This window comes from Rissa tridactyla, chromosome 3 (assembly GCF_028500815.1).
Source record: "Rissa tridactyla isolate bRisTri1 chromosome 3, bRisTri1.patW.cur.20221130, whole genome shotgun sequence".
Classification (NCBI taxonomy): domain Eukaryota; kingdom Metazoa; phylum Chordata; class Aves; order Charadriiformes; family Laridae; genus Rissa; species Rissa tridactyla.
Genome location: NC_071468.1, coordinates 70,488,950 through 70,508,593, shown reverse-complemented (window position 1 = coordinate 70,508,593; position 19,644 = coordinate 70,488,950). Strand labels below are relative to the sequence as shown.

General features: G+C 45.2%; 1 protein-coding gene across 3 annotated transcripts in view; it reads left to right on the top strand.

The window, feature by feature from the left end:
* Window positions 1–243: 243 nt before the first annotated feature.
* PKIB (cAMP-dependent protein kinase inhibitor beta) overlaps window positions 244–19,644 on the top strand; it is a 59,070-nt gene continuing 39,669 nt past the window's right edge. Inside the window, exon 1 of one of the 3 annotated variants that reach the window (XM_054195720.1) lies at window positions 244–348. The gene's annotated coding sequence lies outside the window, so the exon portion shown is untranslated. Of the gene's footprint in view, window positions 349–478; window positions 533–827; window positions 936–19,644 lie in introns of those variants that run through there. The other 2 variants (XM_054195723.1, XM_054195721.1) reach the window with 2 other exon arrangements.

Below are 19,644 nucleotides of genomic sequence, written 5' to 3'. Positions count from 1 at the left end.
ATGCAAGGACTGTTGATTTCAGGCCCAGGTTGGATTTTTTTTTGAAGCTCCTGCGTAAATTCATGTCCCAGAGGGCAGAAGTCTTAAAACAGATGCGTGCAGCTGCACCTCGGCCTCTCCCCGTGTGGTATAATAAAGCTTGTAGCCAAAAAGGGTCACATATGGCTTCATCCAGGTGCCAACTTTTTGCGTTGTTTTCACACCATAATTTGTCAGATGCTGGCTGCTTGCATCGGGCAGGAGCGGGAGGATGTCCTGTGTCATTTTGCTGGTGCAGTTTGAGGGATTGCAGCCAAAAAAAAAAAAGTGTAACATGAAGAACTGAGACCAAAACGAGCAAGGCTCCAGGTAAGAGCTGTATTTTTCACCGCTATTTTGGGGTGACCAGGCACCCGGACCTGCCGTCCTTGCCACCATCGGTTTGCAGAGGGACAGCTCTGTGCCTCCGGGAGGGCCACGGTGGGGACAGGGACCCTCGGGAGGCATGTCCCAACAAGGGACATGCCAAAGGATGTCGCCGTCCTTGTTGGAGGTGTGTATGGGGCAGGTGTGTATGGGGGGGGTGGGGTGGGGGGGTGTCCCGGCCACGTCGCCTCTCCCGGCCGCAGAGGAAATCTTGCCGGGGGGGGAGGGGTTTGGGGGGCAAACTTTATTTTGGGGAGTGATGCCCCACCGAGGGGCCGAGGGCCGGGTTACGCCGACGGTCCGTCCCCTCCATCCCCTCGGGGCTGCCCCGCTGCGGCCACCTCCTGCGCTCCGGCCGGGGGGAGGCCCCGGCCCCGGGCCGGCGGCGGTGGAGGTGGTGGAGGGAGGCGGCGCGGTCGCAGGGCGGGCACGGCAACCCGCCGCCTCCTCCGGCGCGGCGGCGGCTCCCGGCGCGGCGGCGGCCGAGGGCAGAGACCCGCCGGCCGCGGGAGCGGCTCCTCCGGCGCCGGGTGAGTGCGGCGGCGGCGGCGGCGGCGGCGGCGGGAGGGGGGTCGAGGGGGCGGCGGCGGGGCAAGCTGGGGGCCGGTCGGAGGGAGAGCGGCGCAGGGCGGCGACCCGCTCCCCGTCCCGGCCGTGGCCAGCTGGGGTGGCGGCTCGGTCGCCCGGTGCCGGTAGGGGACACCCCCGCGGGGGCGCGCGAGGGACCCTGCGGCCGCGAAGGGGAGCGGAGCGGTGCCGGCGGAGCCCAGCCCCGGCCAGGCGGGGTGTCCAGGCAGGGTGCGCGTCCCTGCCGGCTCCGGAGCATCGGCCACCCCGTCCCCGCAGCCGCCCTTGGCGGCGGGCACCGCTCCGACCGGCGTGGGACGAGAGGCATGGGGAGAAGTTGGAGCCGGGGAGCGATGGAGGGGATGCTCAGGGTGCTCCCGGGGACGTGAGGTCCAGCGTCCCGCCGTGTGTGTGTCCCCCCACGGCGATCTGCGTGTCCGTGGATAAATCACGGATAATCTGTCCGTGCCTCCCTGCCCTAGATGCTTCCCTACGATTCGACCGAGCAGCTTTAGGTTTGTTAAGCGTTAGGCATTAACCTTTAGGAAGTGCTCTGGGAAACTGGTAATAAGTGTCGGAAATAGACTGCCTCTCATTAGGAGGAAAAGTAAAACGACTTTGCTCCGGCTGAAAAGCAATCAGAAGTGCTCCAGGTGCAATTTTTACCTACGTCACCTTTCTGAAATTATGTTTGTACGGCCCGTCGTAAGAACATGGAAAAGTAGAGAGTAAATCCACCAGCTTTATTTACATAATAACACTTCTTAGTTGTATTAAAATACATTTCTGAAAAATAACCTTTGTGCATGAACTCCGTAATTAAAAGTTGCACGGACAGGAAAATGAACAAGTAAGATGCAGTTTGTTGATGCAAAAGATGTTCCTAGAAAATCAGTTAAAATACATCATTGACTTTCATCTTTCCGTGATTGCAAGAAGTGTCCTTGTACTTTGATCACTCACAAGGCAGGAATTTTTCTTTCTGATTGCAACAAAATGTTGGCAGTAAGAGATTTTTTTTCTTAATTCAGTTATGAATGATGCTCCTCTCCATTTGTTAAAAGTTATTTGTGGACTCTGAAGAGCTGGCAAGTGCTTTTAGCGAAGGAAAAAGTAAAAGAGTATTCAAAATATTCCTGAAGCAATAGATAAAATGATATACAGCATGCTGTTTGTCTGGTTGGTACCGATACACACAATTCTTAAAGCTGTGAATTTTGAAGAGTAATGAGACTTTGGTCATTCCAAGAAAATTCAATCCGCCTTTGGGGGCATTGTGGTTAGGTATTATGAATATGAAAATATATAGGGCATATCGACTTACCCAGTATAACTTCATCACCTCTGGTAGCTAGCAAAAGCCAGTTTGAATTAAATATTTGATCATAATAGAGAACTTGAAAACAGCTGAAGGCAAGACCATGACACTGCCTTTCCTCACTGAAGAAGTCATGGGGATGAGAATGGTCTGGGTTTTGTTTTGTTGTTTTTTCCTCGAATTGTTAATATTCCCTTTGAAATTATGAACTTGAATGTTTCTGTTACCATGTTTGTGAAATGTTACATTGTGGTTGATAGAAACTGCTAACATGGAAGTAAGATGAACTGAAACTTCACTAGAAATACCCAAATAACTTCTAAAAGCAATCAGTCACCTCACTGTACCATTAGAACTGAAGGTGTAGTTCTGCAGATAGGTTTTCAAATGCACCCTGTTGGAATAGAGACCAGTCTGGTTTATTTTGTCTTAGACTTGTCATGACACATTTAAGCCAAACAGCATAACAGACATCCATATGCTATAAAAATATACATGAGCTTCAAAATCATGACAAATTTAAAAAATACTGATGCAAATAATGAAATGCAGAGAGAGAGAAACTCAGTCAGGTCATGTTGTTAATCTGTCTGGAAGTGCAAAATTGTTCCCTTGTGTCCATTTATTGATCTATCCTGTTCAAATAATATTTTCTGTTAGTGTAACAATGAGTGTTTTTAATGACTCATTCAGAGCGTACCTGTTTCATTTGATTTCTAAAGCCTGGGATGAAAATTTGAGGAATCATATGTGTAGTTTTCTCCATCAGCTAAAGATCACTCTGGTGGGAGATTGTACGTTCCCTGAACTCCTGCCAGGCTTTCTGCTGGACTTCATTGATTTCGCTTGCTGGTGAAGATGCTCCAGGACCTTACTCACTTCTCTGGGCACGGCTCCCTCTTGACTGGCTTTGGGGGAAGAGTGAGGGAAATTTCTGGTCTCTCTCCATATCCTGATGGCCAAAAAGTCTTCGTCTCCCTAGAGTGCTCCTTGTTCTCTCAAACAGTTTTGCAGGGAGTGAAACAATGCAGGATTTAGGATTGATGGCTTGATTCGTTCCACTCTGTGGGATCCAGACTGGCCACCCAGACCCATGGGATTGCCACCAGCACTGGCAGGGGAGAATTACAAAAGTAAATCCAAGCGATCTGGTCTGGTAGAAGTATTTGGACAGTCAAACAGCTGTGTTAGGATGGATTAAGATTCTGGCATTTACATTTTTACAAGGGGATCATCCAGATTTTCGTTGCAGCCTGAGAGTATGGCTTAGCAGAAATCCTAGAAAGTCAGGAATGGCGATCTGTTTGTGAAAAGCTCCCAAATCTGGCTTTCCTCACATGAAATAACGTCTTCTGTACTTGACTTAATAACTCTGGCTTTAGAAGTTTTTCCATTTGGGATTTCAGTTTGTTATTTCCTCCCTTCTGTCCTGACTATATTCTTTGCAACTTGGTTTCTGAAGGAGATGAAGCTAAAATAATAATGCTGCTGTCTGACTGATAGCTCCCCTCATTGCCCCAGAGTAATTTTTTATCCCTGGGGATCAATTTCAACCAATGTAAGTGGAAGAATAGAGATTTCAAAGTGATGAAATTCTTACAAACCTCAAGACTGACGGTGACCGGGGAGATGAGAGAGATGAGGTTGATGCCCCCACTGAGGGAAGAGCTGTAGCAAGTGTTCAGCTTATTAGACATCAGAAAATTTGTATGGGTGCTCCATAGGATGCTGAGCTTCGTAGCTTCTGCTTCTCAAGGGTTAGTGATTATATTTTTCAATTTCTCTGCTCCTTGGGAGTGCACAGTCTTGGAAGTTTTGATCATGCCTTTTCCCCTCCATAGTCAGCTCAAAATAAGCTCTATTTGTCTGAGATATTTCTGGTAATGAGGTATAGATAAATGCTGTTGTTCCTTAACTTCATAAACCGACTTGTTGCTTTCCTAGCCCGTAATTTACTACTTCTAGATACAGGGTTGATAGCCAATGGTGCAGTAATTTTCTTTTGTTATCTTGACTCAGTGTAAACACTTGCTTACTGTGGTCACGATAAACCCTACTTTCTTCCACAATCAGTTTCTCTGAATTGCTTACAAGTTTTTGATTAGACTTCAATTTGCTTCCTGCTGCCACTGCTGTTTCTTCTGCATTGAACTGTTCGGCTGCATCCGAACGTCCTTGCCTGCTCCCTCTGCGTAGCGGGATGCTCTAGCACTCTCCCCGTGTCATGACAGGAGAAGGATAATGGAGGAGAAATGTGGAAAGGTACTGTGAGTTTATCTAGCAAGACCCTTATAAATACATGATGCTTTTACTGACTTTTAAGGGGTAGTTATTGTTCTGATTATTTGTCCTCTTACATAACTAAAGTTAAGAGCTGTATTTACGGGTAATTACCCATCTACTCCTTCCTTCTCTTTCCAACATTAATACCATCACAAAACTTCCTTTCTTCTCTCTTTCATTACTTCCGTGAAAAAAAATTGCTTTGGGGGTATGTTTTGTTTTCTTTTGTTTTGTTTTTTAGAATGCTTCAATAGTATAGTAAGTTGATTTTCTAGGTTTTTTCCTACTGTAGAAATCGTATCAACTGGACTTGCTGCCTGGCCATGAACGTACATAAATAAATGAAACCAATTTAGTAAAGTGGCTTAGTGGGTAATGCTAATTTCTTTTTAAATATGCATTCGCATTCAAGTTGCACTAGGTTTTTCACACCTTTTAGAAATTGTTTATAGATTATTAAAGCCTGCATTCTGCACTAAAGAGACAGGATAGTGTTGTATAGTGATTACATTTGACTTTAGAGGAGGAACGAGGCGCACAAGAACCTCTTTTTCTCTGGGAATAGGCACATATGCTCACGTAACATCTTGCCCTGCCTCATCTTCTTGCACTTCGACGGTGCCAAAACATCCTTCCTTCCCCGCTGCAGGGATCCGGCCCCTCCTGGCAGGGCTCCCCCCGCACGCCGGGGAGCCGCCACCAGTCACGCCGGGCCGGCTGCCTCCCTCCCAGATGGTTCCAGAGGCAGCTCCCGCGGCGGTTCCTCACCCTCAGCCCCTCGCCAGCAGTTGCGTTGCTCCCATATGCGGGATGTAGCAACGTACGGAGGTTCTACCCAGTCTGTTTCGGTTAAGGTGCATCCAAGGGATGTTAAAACCCTGCCAGTAGAAGTGTTGAACTTGAACCTCTGCGACAGGGAGATGATGATTTTACCAGCTGGGTCAGGTTCGCACTGCACAAGGGAAGATACTTCTCCGCTGAAAAATACAACCATTTCATTGGTCAAGTGTGTTTTAATATCCAAAAGTAGGCACTTGCTTAAGAAGGACAAATAACTAAATTGAATTTTTAAATAAAATACTTAGCAGTACGAGGCAGACCTTGAGTAGCCTTTAAGCTGCGTCAGGGGTGTGCAACCAGGCTGAGGCTTTGGGACAGGGGGTGTTGGGGGGCTGGCTTACCGGAGCACGGCAAGCGCTGAATATCTGTGGCAGAAGCTTCTCCGCGTGTCCCTGCTTTGGTAGGTAGCACACATCTTCCCGTGGTGACCCCCGAGGTCGGGCTGCAAGGACGCAGCTCTTCATGAAAACCCTTCCGTTTTGCTGTGGTGTCCTTAGGAAGATCCCAGAGATGCAAGTGCAGATGAGGGAGTGCTTCTTGCTTTTTTCTTCTTTAATCCAGCTTAAGCTGTATTTGCTGCATACGTAATGATAGCAATGCATTATTTTCCTCTTTGTTGGCTTTCCCCATCCTGTCCACATACTCCGTCCAACAGAGGGAAGGTGCAATGGGTTTGTAGTACACAGTACTGTTTGTGTTTGCAGATCTAAACACCTGCTGATGCACAACAGGGGAACAATTTATGCCGCTTTCCAGCCTTCACGGGCAAATGGGCAACCTTTTATTTTAGCCTTTTTCAATTACCTTTGAAACCGGTTTACAAAATTCTGTGGGGAACCCACAAGTTTGTCCATAGGCTCCTGAGTATCCTGTAACTGTGATGAGTAATGCAGCTGCAGAGCTGTTGAAATACCCTTGGAAGACGTGCTGCATTCAACACCTCTTGGGCAGAGACAGCTTCCTGCTCCGCAATGAAAATTCCGCCTTTGGAATCAGCCTTGGATCGGATCGACATCCTGCAGCTCTCTTTGCCTAAAGAATAGACAGCAGGTCAATAAAAACAAGTATTAAAATGAACATCAGTGGAGTACGCAAGCCGTTTTTACAAGACAAACCCACATGCCTTCAGATCTCTGGGTTTGGTCTTTGTGATTATTATTCCTGGTGGAGCAGGCTGACTTGTTGAAGGGGAATGGCACTACGATACTCTTCACAGTATTTTGAGTTAGTTGCGAATACAAAACAGTTAGTAGTACCTGTGTGATAGGCCTTAAAAGAAAAAGAACCAACAAAAATGAAAATGAGGAGGACCAGGAAGGAAGGAATTTTCAGTTTGTGAGCCCAGAGCTTTTAATAGTGCTACTTCTTCATACTTTCAGGACAATATTGCATTAAAGTGCGTACATTTTCCCCATGACATAACATATTCTGATGAGGAAACATCTTGGAGTTATCCTGTATCTTAGGGAATGTTTATGTGGAAGCTCTGTGTCTATTTGTATATTCATGTACACTACAGAAAACACCTGGATGGGGGTTTCATGATTTCTGTATGATGTCTATTGACTGAGGCTGAGATACCAGCGAGGCATTAATAAAATTCACACGACTATGTGTTCTGCCTGGATAAAGTATTTCCTTTTGCTCAGGCTTGACGCTTGCTTTAAGTCTTGTTTTCCCTAGTTTTGAATCTTGTGTCATTTGTATCCTGTAGCCGAGCATCTCACCCATCGATATTTATAATTTCTTCGTGACAGGGTATCTTGCTTTTGCTCAGACAGAAGCAGAAGCGTTGGCAGCTGTTATGTATTTCATACTAACTAATAAAAGTGCTCCACAACGTATCAATGTGTGATGCCAAAGAGATTATCATTAAGGTGAGTCTACACTCATCCTCTGCCTCATCAAAAATAACTTTAAGTCTTGGGCAATATGTGGTATGCTTTGTTCATAAGCAATTTGTATCTACACAGTTGGATCTTATAGTCCTTAATTAACAGTTTCCATTAAACACTATTGGTAAGATTTGTCCTGTAAGTATTTATACAGAGAACTTGGAAGCTCTGTTCCATCTGTTGTGGACAGGGTTTGGTTAGATAGGAGGACTAAAGTAATCAGAAGGCCAGAAGATGATGTCTAGAAATCCTGTCTCTGAGTGGACAAGCAGTTCGGAAAATAGTATTTGAAATAGAACCAGAATTTCCCCCCTGGTACCAAGTAGAATGCCTAATACCTGAAGTATACACTTTTCTCAGGCCTTAGCCAATTGTGAATAGCATTGTTAGCTTTGACAGGTGATATGACAAGGTGTTAAACAACCATGTGGCCCTTCGTCTTAATTTAAATCCAGCGTGTAGTGTGAGTGCTGCATTTTTTCTGCTGCTGTATGAATAAAAATGCGGAGGATTTGCTTTATAAACTGTCCTGCAAAAAAGGGAAGCCACCCTGGGACTGCCCTGTTTCTGTTGCCGCTTCTTCCAGAGCGTGAATGGGGTGTTCTTACAGAGACAAGTTGTAGTTGGAAGGTGAGACACTGGTTTAGCTGTAATCCTGCCTGTCGCCGGGCTTGGACACAGGAGCACAGCTCCAGCCCTGACGCAGCTGATGCTGTGGAGCTGACAAGGGCTGTCGATGTGATTCACCTTGATTTGTTTCCATATAAAATAGGGTGCGCTTTCCTCTGGTGAAGAAGCTGTTTTCTAGAGTACCAGGAGCACAACAATCACACCTGAGGCAGTTGCCCTGTGAGGAGCGGCTGAGGGATGGGGCCGTCTCAGCCTGGGCAGAGACGGCTCCGGGGTTCCTGCGGGGAGGTGGTGGAGACGAGGGAGCCAGAGAGGCAAGGGGCATCGGCTGGACCAAGCAGGAGAGGTTGAGATGGGACCCGAGGAAAAGGCTTTTCCCCGGGGCCAGCACGGCCGAGGCACAGGCTGCCCAGGGAGGCTGTGCCAGCTCCATCGGGGGGTTCCAGCCCGCAGAGGACACAGCCCTGAGCAGCCCCGGCTGACCCCGGCGCGGAGCCTGCTGCGGCAGGGACCGACCAGGGACCTCCCGAGCTCCAGTCCTGCCTGAGCCATCCTGCGACCCTGTCATCCCAGCTTCAAAGCTGAGCCTCTGAAAAGTTGGTGTGAAGTTCTTGTTACCATCTGTGCATGAAAAAATATAACAGGGAAGAGGGACCCTTATTTCCCAGAGTAAAAGAAGGCCAGTGACACTACCTTTAATAAGAAGTAACAAACAGATGCTTACAACAGCAAAACTGTTTGCAGTCCCTGCCTTAAATATCATGATAATATAATTTGTCTTAAATATGGTTAAATTCAGTGATGTAAAATCATTTGTAATCAGGCTCCTAGTCTAATTCATAGAATCACAGAATGGTTTGGGTTGGAAGAGACCTTAAAGATCATCTAGTTCCAATCCCCTGCCCTGGACAGGGACACCTCCCACTAGACCAGGCTGCTCAAAGCCCCATCCAGCCTGGCCTTGAACACTGCCAGGGATGGGGCATCCACAACTTCTCTGGGCAACCTGTTCCAGTGCCTCACCACCCTCACAGTAAAGAATTCAGTTTACTGCTGCTTTTGTTCACCTAAGAAAAGCTTTCTCCAAGGCACAATATAGTACCATAAATATGCAGGGATTTCTGTAAACATGTTTTGCTTAATATGTTCTGTGTTCAAAAATGAAACACTAATCCTATCGCTTTCTTGACAGTAGGCATCACGTGCAATGGCGTGATTTTGAGACTTTAAAGAAAAGTCCCTCAGTGGGGATGGGATTCTTCTAATATGTCTGGCTTGTTTTTCTTCTTGGATGGCTCAGGTATTAGAAATTCTACACTACCTTCTTAGGTTCTCTTTAAATGTCTTCTCAGAGGAGCTGGAGTGCAGTGAAACCTCATGATAATGAAGTCTCCAGAGAAGACAGCCACTCACTTACCTGTTATTAAGATTCTGGGTTGCTTTTGTTTAACAAAAAAAGGGGGGGGAGGTAAAATAAAAGCAATTGCCGCCAAAGTAATAATCTCACTTAAACAAACATCAAGCAAAAACTCCTCTCATGTTGTCAAAGCTGTTTCATAAGCAGTGATTGAACATGTGTTCCCTGAGTAGTATAAAAGAGAGTTTGCATTAAGAAGCCAGTGGTGCTTTCAACCACCTCCTCACTCTTCCCCATCATTACTCAGAAACTGTCGCTGGAAGTGCTTGCTGTTTACCTCGGAGTGCTTAAAAAAGCTTCAGAAGGTGAGCGTGTGAGGGCTGGAGGAATATTTGTTTTCTTTCCCCTTGAACTTGCATTCGTTTGCTGGAAAAGCTAGAATTGTGGAAGGAACTGAATAAAAATAAATCTCATCCGATTACTAATGGAAACATCCTGTTACTGATGTGGTTGGAAGCTCTCCACTTGAACGTGGAAGGCATGTAGCATACAGCCAGAGCACGATGCCTTTAGGAAGAAGACTTACTGAAAAGGCAACGCTAGCTTTTTCTGTTCAGAATTTGCAGTTTTATCACTTACAGTTGGAAGAGAGTGTACATGCTGTCCACGCAGTTCCTTTTGTTAACGGGCTAATGCATTTTTATGTTCCTTCTTGCCTCCCAGATTCTCATTACTTACAGGTAGCTGGAAGTAGCACTTCAAAGTAAAACAGAATAAATGGGATGATGTGTTTCTCAGACATATTTCCCAGTAGAATCAGTGTATTGTTTCTGTTCTAACAAGTTTTGAAAGTAAAAGAAATAAATATTAATTCGTGATACTCACTGATTTACCTTTACTGCTTATTAAAATAATTCCAAATGGAAACCCACTTGCAATAATCACGTTTAAGTAGAGACAATGTCTTGTTTTGGGTGAACTATAGCAATTCGTGCATCTTACCATGGAAACTGAATGTTACTACAGAAACTTAGCTATCTTGAGTGGATATAATCAGACATTCAACTGTATATTCACTGTGTTAATTAAGTGACTGGCTAACAAGCTGTCCTTTGTAGAGAGTTAAATTATGTCATATAAAGAGAGAACAAACAAGTTTGGTCACCACTTTAGAAAGAAGTAGTAATTGGTGAGGCATCTAAAGAGCACAGAAGAAAGCTGAACAAATTTAGACAGCTGACCTATTTTGCAAGTCCACGTGGAGTGATAGCTACCAAAAAAATCAAAACTTCACACCATAATGATCTTAAAAGTTGCTTGTTCCTTAGATTTGTGTAAAACCTAAAACCTGAAGTTCTGTTGCTTAAAATTAAATACAGATTTATGCTCTGGAAGAACTGAAAGATGAGATTCAGAGATATACTTTTTTTCAAAAGGGAACTTTTTGAATATACTTAATCGCTTGATCAGCTCTTACTATAAATATTTTAACTATGTATGTTTTCTGAGCATACATTTTGAAAGGAAATGGTAATTTATTTATTTATCTTGGCCTCATTTCTTTACCTTTTCAGGAAAAAGTGTGTAAGATCAGAGGTGAATCAAAGCAGATTAAAAAAAGGTCAGTTTAAATTTTGGATGGCGCAGCCTCTCCCCACTGCCACTCCCCGCCTCCTCCTGATGCTGTTCCGTTTGATTAAAGCCACCAAAAAGCTGGGATTTCCAGCTCAGACCTTTCTGTAAGGGCTGCCGTTCGGGGTAGGATTGAGTGCATTTGTTCCTGCTCTATTCCTGGTTGAGAACTGGAGAGCAGAGATAACAGCCGGCACTGCCGTCTCTGGAGCGACGGATGTTTCTTATAATCTCGGTTTCCTTGTTAAGACTTTCCAATGTCAGTATTTCACAGAGGAAGAAAAGCGGGGCTGACAGCCCGAGCTGCCATCTGATGGGAGTCACATTTGATGTATAGATGGCAGCGGATGGGTTAGTTGTGTCTGTGACGAGTGAGTGAGGTGGACCAGCAGTTTAGGCTTAGAAAAGCAGGAGCCCGTCGAAGGTGGGATGTGATTACCATATGAAATTCAACTTCTCCCAAAATAGGGATGTCTGTTCAGATGTCTTACCAGGAGCTGGCAGGGGGATTTGGCTCCACTCCTCTCGTGCCAGCCTGAACTGCTTCCTCAGGCAACGAGCCGATCTAGACAGCTGAACAAAATATGTGCAGGATAAGATCTAGTTCTGATTTTCTGGTGTCTGTGTTGAGCTCTCCTATGTTTGGGGGCAAAGACCTTGATAGGAGCACACATAGAGACATGCCTTTTTGATGGAGACCTTTTTAAGGCTCGATCTCCTAAGAGGGAGTGTTGCGTCCAAAAGCACGAGGGTGGATGGCGCAGCACATCGGGATGTGATGAGGGAGGGGGAAGATGCTCAGCATCAGGCAGCACAGGAGCTAAAAACAGCTCGGTGGTGTTGGAGCTGCGCTTGCACAAGTGCCAGCACAGCCAGTACCGGCCTCGGGAGCGGCTGGAGCTGTGCGGGGTTTGTTCAGAGGAGAGAATCCTCGGGGGAAGAAAAACTACCCTGAAGCTGAAGAAGGAATATTGCGGCATGGTCATGTCTGGTATCAGTATGGGAGTTTCAAAAATTGTTAAGAAAATAAGCATATGGACTGTAGAAAAGGCACATAGGCTTATTTTGAGTGAGGAACACAGCAGACACTCTGTTCTGCATTTTACATCTCTTCAGAAAGTGTCTTCACGTGTTTTCCTGTATATTTGTAACTCTGAATTTAGGGAGAGAGGGTGAGGAAGACGGAAAGCCGAGGAGAGAGCGACGTTGGGATCTGACAGAGATTAACAGTTTGTTTGCAAATGGAAGCTGCAGCAGAGCTGCAGTGATGTGTTATATTGTTAATTATGTTTCGGGGGAAAAGCTGCTGCTCCAGAGAAGGCAGCGTTTCCAGTAACAGCTCTGGAGTTGTAGTTTCCAGGAGGAATGCCACCCTGCACGAACGTCGCGCTCAGCATTTTGTTGGTGAGCTGTGACATCTGAAACAATACTTCTCTAGATAAAAATAGAGCTTAACTGTGCTAAACATTCAACAAACACTTATTGAGACTCCAATTTGAATGTTTAAACTGTGAACAAAATACCAGGAAAAACCCACCACTAATTCTGTGGCATCTGCTTTCTGGAGGAAATTGCACCCTCATTTTCTAAATTAGAGGAACAAAAATAACAGTTAATTATATATTTAATTTTTTTCCCCCTCAGATCATGCTGCTTTTCGTAATAAATCGCCAGAAAATAGCTCATAAACTGTCTGTATTTCTCGTCTGGGGTGCTGAGTTTGCGGGATGTTCACTTGAATGCCGTGGGAAGGGCAGCCGCCTGTGGGAAGGGGCAGAGCTGGGGTGACAGACCCACAGGTGGCTCGAGGAATTATGGAATCATAGAACCATAGAATGTGCTGGGTTGGAAGGGACCTTTAAAGGTCATCTAGTCCAACCCCCCTGCAGTAAGCAGGGACATCTTTAACTAGATCAGGCTGCTCAGAGCCTCATCAAGCCTGGCCTTGAATGTCTCCAGGGATGGGGCCTCCACCACCTCTCTGGGCAACCTGTTCCCGTGTCTCACCACCCTCAGAGTAAAGAACTTCTTCCTAATGTCTAATCTAAACCTACCCTGCTCTAGTTTAAAACCATTGCCCCTCGTCCTATCGCTACATGCCCTTGCAAACAGCCCCTCCCCAGCTTTCTTGTAGGCCCCCTTCAGGTACTGGAAGGCTGCATAAGGTCTCCCCAGAGCCTTCTCTTATCCAGGCTGAACAAAACCCCTACTCTCTCAGCCTGTCAAGGCTGAACAAGGTCTGTCAAGCCTGAAACAAGTGTGTCAAGGAGGAATAAGGTCTGTGGCACATGGAAGGGGATTGAGGACCCTTTGCTGTGTGACATTTGGCCTTGGTGCTGTGCACGGTGGCTTTGACAATGGGCTTTGATGGTAGGGGGCAGAGGAGTGAGATAAAAGGTCGGGGTGGTTTGGTTTTATAACCAAAATGGGCAGAATGGATCTAATGAGACCTTGTGGATACTTCTGGTTTGTTGAGGAGAATGGTGGCTGACTAAATGAATGTGCCTTGGCGACAGCAGTGGTACCCGGTTGTCATCTCATGTTTCGGGAGCTGTGGCAGGTGTCCCGATTCAGGTTGCTTTCCTTCTTCAAGGTAGAGGACACTTTGAATAGCCTTTGAAATCTTGGATCTCCCCCTCCTCCATTTAAAAATTAATGGATGCTATAAAAATACCAAGGCTAGAACATTTCCTCTGGTCATAAATTTCCTGTAGAAAGACTGCTCCGTATTCAACGATTTAATGCTGGGACTGGTACTGGCGCTTGGGTTTAATAGAGTTTATTAAAATATCTTTACTATTCAGAAGAATGAAATTGTACTGGTGGTTTTGCGCTATTTTGCACTGTGTATGCAGTACTGAATTGCACTGTGTGAGGCTGCTTCTGTTTTGGTGGTAAAGACTTATCTTATTCTCATCTCCACAATTCAGGAAGAGCTCTGGTGTTCCAGTGTACCAGTGGATCTGTATAACCAGGAAAGATACTTCTAATCAAACATGGAAATCTGTAAGAAAGCTCATTTTAGTGATCAGATGCATCTGCCCTTTTCCCATCCACTAACTCACAGTTTTAATGGATCTGGGGTGGCACAGATTTGTAACTAATCCTTGCTTTGAATCAGCAGTGCCTCCTCAGATAATGTAGGAATTGTACAGAGCTTTAGATTGATGGACAGTTCAGATTAAAGCAAGCGAACAACCAACCAAACAAAAAACCAAACAGATCAAAAGAGCTTTTCTACTACTCCACCAAATTGATTACTTCTGGTTCAGAAATTCATTTAAACTTTTCTTTTTATCTTTCACAACTTGATTTTGGAAAGGCATTTTTACTATGTAACCCTGATTTTTTTATTTGTGTTTGTTTCTCTGGCATGGAGTAATGAGTGCAGCTATCCACTCAATCCAGAATGGGCTTCAACAAATCCCAGATGTTGATGCGCCGCATAGCAGTACCTCCCAGCAGTGTAGCAAGTACCTCCTTCTCCACATCCAAGAGCGTGGGACATGAGGAAGGGGAGAAAGACCTGTAGCTATTTGTCTGCTGCTTGTGGTATCGCATCTATTGAGCATCACACCTTTGGCTTCAGCCTCACACCCCCACCTCAGCTTGGTGGTTTCGCAGCCATTTGTGGTCCCAGTCACTGCACTGTTCTTCAGCCTTTTCTCCAGCCTGCTGATGAGCCACATCTGGCTGTCAGAGCTGATCTGTGCCAGGGTCTAGGTTGTGGCACCCCACAGATCCCTCCATGCTGTAGTTTGGTGGTGATGCTCCTCCCAGTTGGTTATGGGGCACCCTGCATTGGAATTGTTGCCCTGTGGCTGGAGGCCATCCTTCAGCTGGTCATCTGTGAGGCAGGGGCAGGTTTTCTCATGGATCTCCAGCTTGTTCTTGCTAAAATGGGAAAAAGTTACCTTCTGAGTTGTGAGATGAAGCTTTCAAAACACAGAACAGACAACCGTGTCACCAGCAAAGTTTATGGAAAGACTGAGGAGTTTATGTTCTTCTAATGAGGCAAATGAGTGATGTACTCTGGATTCAGTTGTGCCAAGCGGATGATAATGGAAATTCATTGTTTGTGAAAAAGTTTATGATCCTGGAAACATTTATTGGCAGGTATGTAAAACATGCGGCAGAACGCAAGTGTTCTGCCATCGCACTGACTGGGCACTGTTGTTTTACTTGATTTGTTTTTCTCTACAGCCACTGAACTACTCCAGGTCCATTGAACCATTTGGGGTCACTTAGTAAGCGACTTGAAACCACACTCTACTAAATACACCTTTCCTGGATACGTAGGTTCCGCTTATTTTCTTGCCACGTGAAATCTCAGGAAGGTTACTGGTATATCCTGACTTGGATTTTTCTTTTTATAGTCATTTACAGTTTCAGATGAAATTGCCACTTGCACTGGTAAAGGATGTAGCGTGAACTTGCAGCTCATTCTCCTTTGACTAAGTTATTTTGTCTGTGTCAGTTTTTGATAGCTGGTACCCATTTTTCAACCTCCAATTCTGTAGTTGAAAGACCACAATTCCAAGAGAGTAGTTGATTTGTAGGTATTCATCCCTTTTTCTTCATCCAGATGTAATTTTCATATATCTATTGAGTATTTTGACAGTTAGCTTGCAGATGTGTTCAAAACGTATGTCTCTGAAGAACCAAATATTAGCTTGTGAAAGTGAGGACAAAAACTGAGAGGACAGTGTAGGACTGGCTGACCGATGCATCCTAAGAAGAATGTGTGGTGGGAAGAGCCTGAGCGTTGGGCACAACCCCCTGAGCAATGGTATTTGTGGCAGGGTAGCTTTTGTGGTTTTAACAGACATGATACTACTGCTAAATACCTGCTGCCTCTTTTCCTTCATGCTGCCCTCAGAATTCTTCAGAGAAGCAAAAAATCACTAAGGACAAACAGTGAGAGAAAACTCAGGACGTTGAAGGAGAATTTGGCTGTAGAGCTTGGACATCCTTTAGTGGGAATGGGCATGCTTGAATTGCTGTGCATGAATATTTTTTCTGATGTTGAACAAAACCGTGAAAGGAACTTGGCTGAAAACATGAAATCTTGAGGACTGTGCCATGTGCTCCTTCGTTTCCATGAGATGTATCCTACCCTATGCAGCACTATTTCTACTGGGCTTTTAATGCATTTTTTTGGAAGCAAAGCATCTTTAGAAGAACTTTTTAACAGCTCTTTCAGGAAGAGTTTCCTGCCTCAAGAGGTACTTTTAGGCAGCTTAGACCCACAACTCATCAAGGCCTTAAGGAATGGACCACGCAGGACTTGAAGGGCAGTGTGTTGTATTGGTGCCTGTCTGCCTTGTTGAGCTTGAGGGTAAATGAGGGTGAATTTGGCTTCTGACATAATTCAGAATATTTGTTATAAACTGTGCCCGGCTACATTAGCCTCTCAGATGGATCTCTGCAGCACAGTGGTACACTGGCTCTGCTTTTTCTTTGGTGGTGTCCTCCATACCAAGGGCAATCAAAAATTCTGGAGGTCTGCCTGCTCGTGGCTGTAAAGCTGCGTGTTTGATTGATGTGTGGCCTGAACATATCCTTGTGTTGAGCATTGACATATGAACTGTGGTCAGAACAAGCCAGCGCATCCGTCCTTTTTCTGAACATGGGTAAAGGGAAGATTTCCTTCCTGGAATGAACAGAGGGAATGCTGTTGCTGTGCATTCCTGAGAGAGAGATGGACCAGGAATAATACCTGGTGAATTTACATCAGAATTGTGTTCACTTAGAGGCTGCTGAAAGCTGCATAAGTACTCCCCTATCATTTAAGTGGTGTATGTAGCAGAGAAGAGCAAGAACACCACCAGATTGCCTGAGGTTTGGTTTCACAGCACACTGAGTCTGGAGGTTACCTTCAGTTATCGTCAATGTGACATCCTTGGACACGCTGTGTGCCACCGCTTCCTTACGCTGTTTTGTATCAGGTTTGATCTCAGTGATATCAGATGTGGAAAAACATGCGGTCAGTCACAGCCTGTTAGGTTAAAAGAAATGTTAGCAAATGCGATTATAGAGGCTGCATGATAGAGACCCTTGTGATAACAAATGCGATAGGTTCTTGCGCAGAACAGTTTGGGTGGAGGGAAGGAAGGAGAAAGTGTGATGATAAAGTGACATGAAATTGGGGAGGGGAAAATGAATGGTGAACTTGAGAGTGACTCTGGACATAGGACAGTAGTTTTCAAACATACTTGCTTCTCTTCCAGCCTATCATCCAGGCTTCAGCCATTGACATCAGTTATGCTTTTTTTTGGTTTTTGTTATTTGCTACATGCAAATATAAATGCTGTGGTTTCATGATGTGTAAAATTGCATTCCCCTACGGATAGCACCAAGGAGTCTTGCAGGGAGGGATTGCAAAGCACTTGTAAAAATCCCATTTGAGGGATGAAGCTGTAACGGAGTACACAGACATTAGAGCTCGCCTTTAATGATTCCTGCTTTCCCTCTCCTGCTCTTTGCAGAGATGCTGTTGTTCCACTGACAGCCAAGAGGTGCAGTCCTAACCCTCAGGGAACGCCTTGGGCTGTAGCTGTGTCTGGCCTGTATTGTGCAAGAACTAAGGCTGAGGAAAACCTTTTTCTGCCTCTGCCGTCCCTTTCCACCTCTTTAGGGATCAGATATGATTTATTAGCTTCCCTGGGACCACCTTCCCCTCACCTCCAAATGCCATTTAACCTTTAGCACGCCCTGGTGTGCCAGCAGATTGCTTCAGCTGAACATTGGCAAGTTACCACAAGCTGCTGGTAGGGTGGGTCTGGGTTTCTGACATCCTTTTCTTTCTAATCACAGGTTTTTTTAAAGAGGGATTTAGTTTTGGAACTGCTGACTTCAGCTCTCACATCTATGCTGATAGCTTTATTTATGGCAGATACAGCACATAAATTGTCGTGTCCTGACTGCCCAATGTAAGGGATGTCTCTGCAGGCAGGAGAGCAGGTGGTGTTTCTTTGGGGCATTTGACTTTTATCAGTCAAGCATCACCTCAGCATCACCTTGCTTTGAAGAGCACCGCTTTACGAATTGATTGCTCCTGTTGCTGCCCTTTCAGAAGGGCAACCTGCAGCACTGCAGGGCTGCCTCTGCAGCCACCAGCGGAGAGTTGCTGGGCTTCGGAGATGATCAATATGGAAAAACCTATGTGTTCACCTCTTTGTCCACTGTGAAACTTCCCATTTTACCATTCAAGCAAGAGTTCAGCACAAGTGGATGGGTCATACAGTTTCAATAGGAAGATAAAATTGATAATCTTATGTTCTTTTCTGATTGTGCTCTTTCAATCTTTAGAGTACTTTTTCATTCTTTAATGCTTCTTTGAAATCAAAAAACTGAACTGAATGAACAGTTAATAGGATCCTTTCCCATTTTCATTGGAAAGCTGTAATGTCTTATTAGCCCAAAACACCCTTGTAATTTTCTACTTTCAGATTTTTGCTTTCTACGCCTCCAAAATCAGCAGCCACATTTGACTTCTTGCCACAGGAGGAACTAGTCCTTCACCTCTGCAGGGGATTGCTGTGGGCCTACTTGGAGGTGGTCACATACACCAGCCTCTGGGGATGGAAATCAAAACAGAAAATGTTTTTTTTTGTGGTCTTCGCTGTTAGAAAGTTGATGTTCTGCCTCACCGCAGCACCAGGCAGCAAACACCGGAGTAGAAACCTTGGTGTGCTGTGTTGTTCCGCTGCTTGGGTGTCCAGAAAGGAATGGGTTTTCTTAAATTGATGTTGACTAAATGACCTGGACTGCCCTTTGGTATGGAAGGGGAGGGAAGTTTTCCATTTGCTTTGAACTGACAGAATGGGCATTTCATTTGTTGGGGGGTTTATTTTTATTTTTAGATGTTCTTCCAGATCATAAAAACGGTTGAACTGGCTGAGAGACATAAAAAATAAGTGCCTGGAAAAACACTGTGAACACATGAAAGTACCATCACCTCTATATTCTCCATGTGTCCAGCGCTCAGCAGCTCACGGGTTACTTGAGCCAGATGCAGTGTCTTTGTGTTTAATAGCTGTTGATAGATTTTGCTTTCTTCAGTTTTTTAAATTACCTTCTCAACATTATTAATTACCTTCTGAACCTCTCAATCACCTCTTTAGATTGAACCCAGTTTTTAGACCCAGGATAGATTTGCCACAGACATCCAGAAATTGCTCCCTGAAGCCACCTGCATGACATCAAGTTCTGTCTTGGAAACAATTGAGATTTGTTGCTTATTGATTCTGTGGACATTTGAAATGCTAAGATCGTGTGTAATGGAAAGCAAACCATAAAACTGTGGAGGTGCGTGAATTTGCAGAGCGTTGGTTTCTGACACAGATCCTGACCGAGGGACAAGACATCCACAATGATAGGCCCAGTCTTCTCAAAGCCAAGCCTCACTGCATGCCAAAACATAAATGTTTTGGATGTCACTGCTACCTCCTCATTACCCTCTGCCAGTTGATGTAGTCGTCTCCTTGTCCTTACCCCAGCTGTAGCCATCGCTTTCTTGTCCACTTCAGGTACGTAGGGATGTTGCCAGTGGCAGGGTAGGCGGTTTCGAAGGCAGAAGTATTGCCCATGTGCCTCTCAGCACACAAAGAAATACTGAGGTGAGAAAGGGTGTTATGTGCCGTGAACACCCATCAGATCATCTACCTACTCGCTTGCTTTCAGAAGGCGTACACTGAGATGTCCCAGAAGAGAAT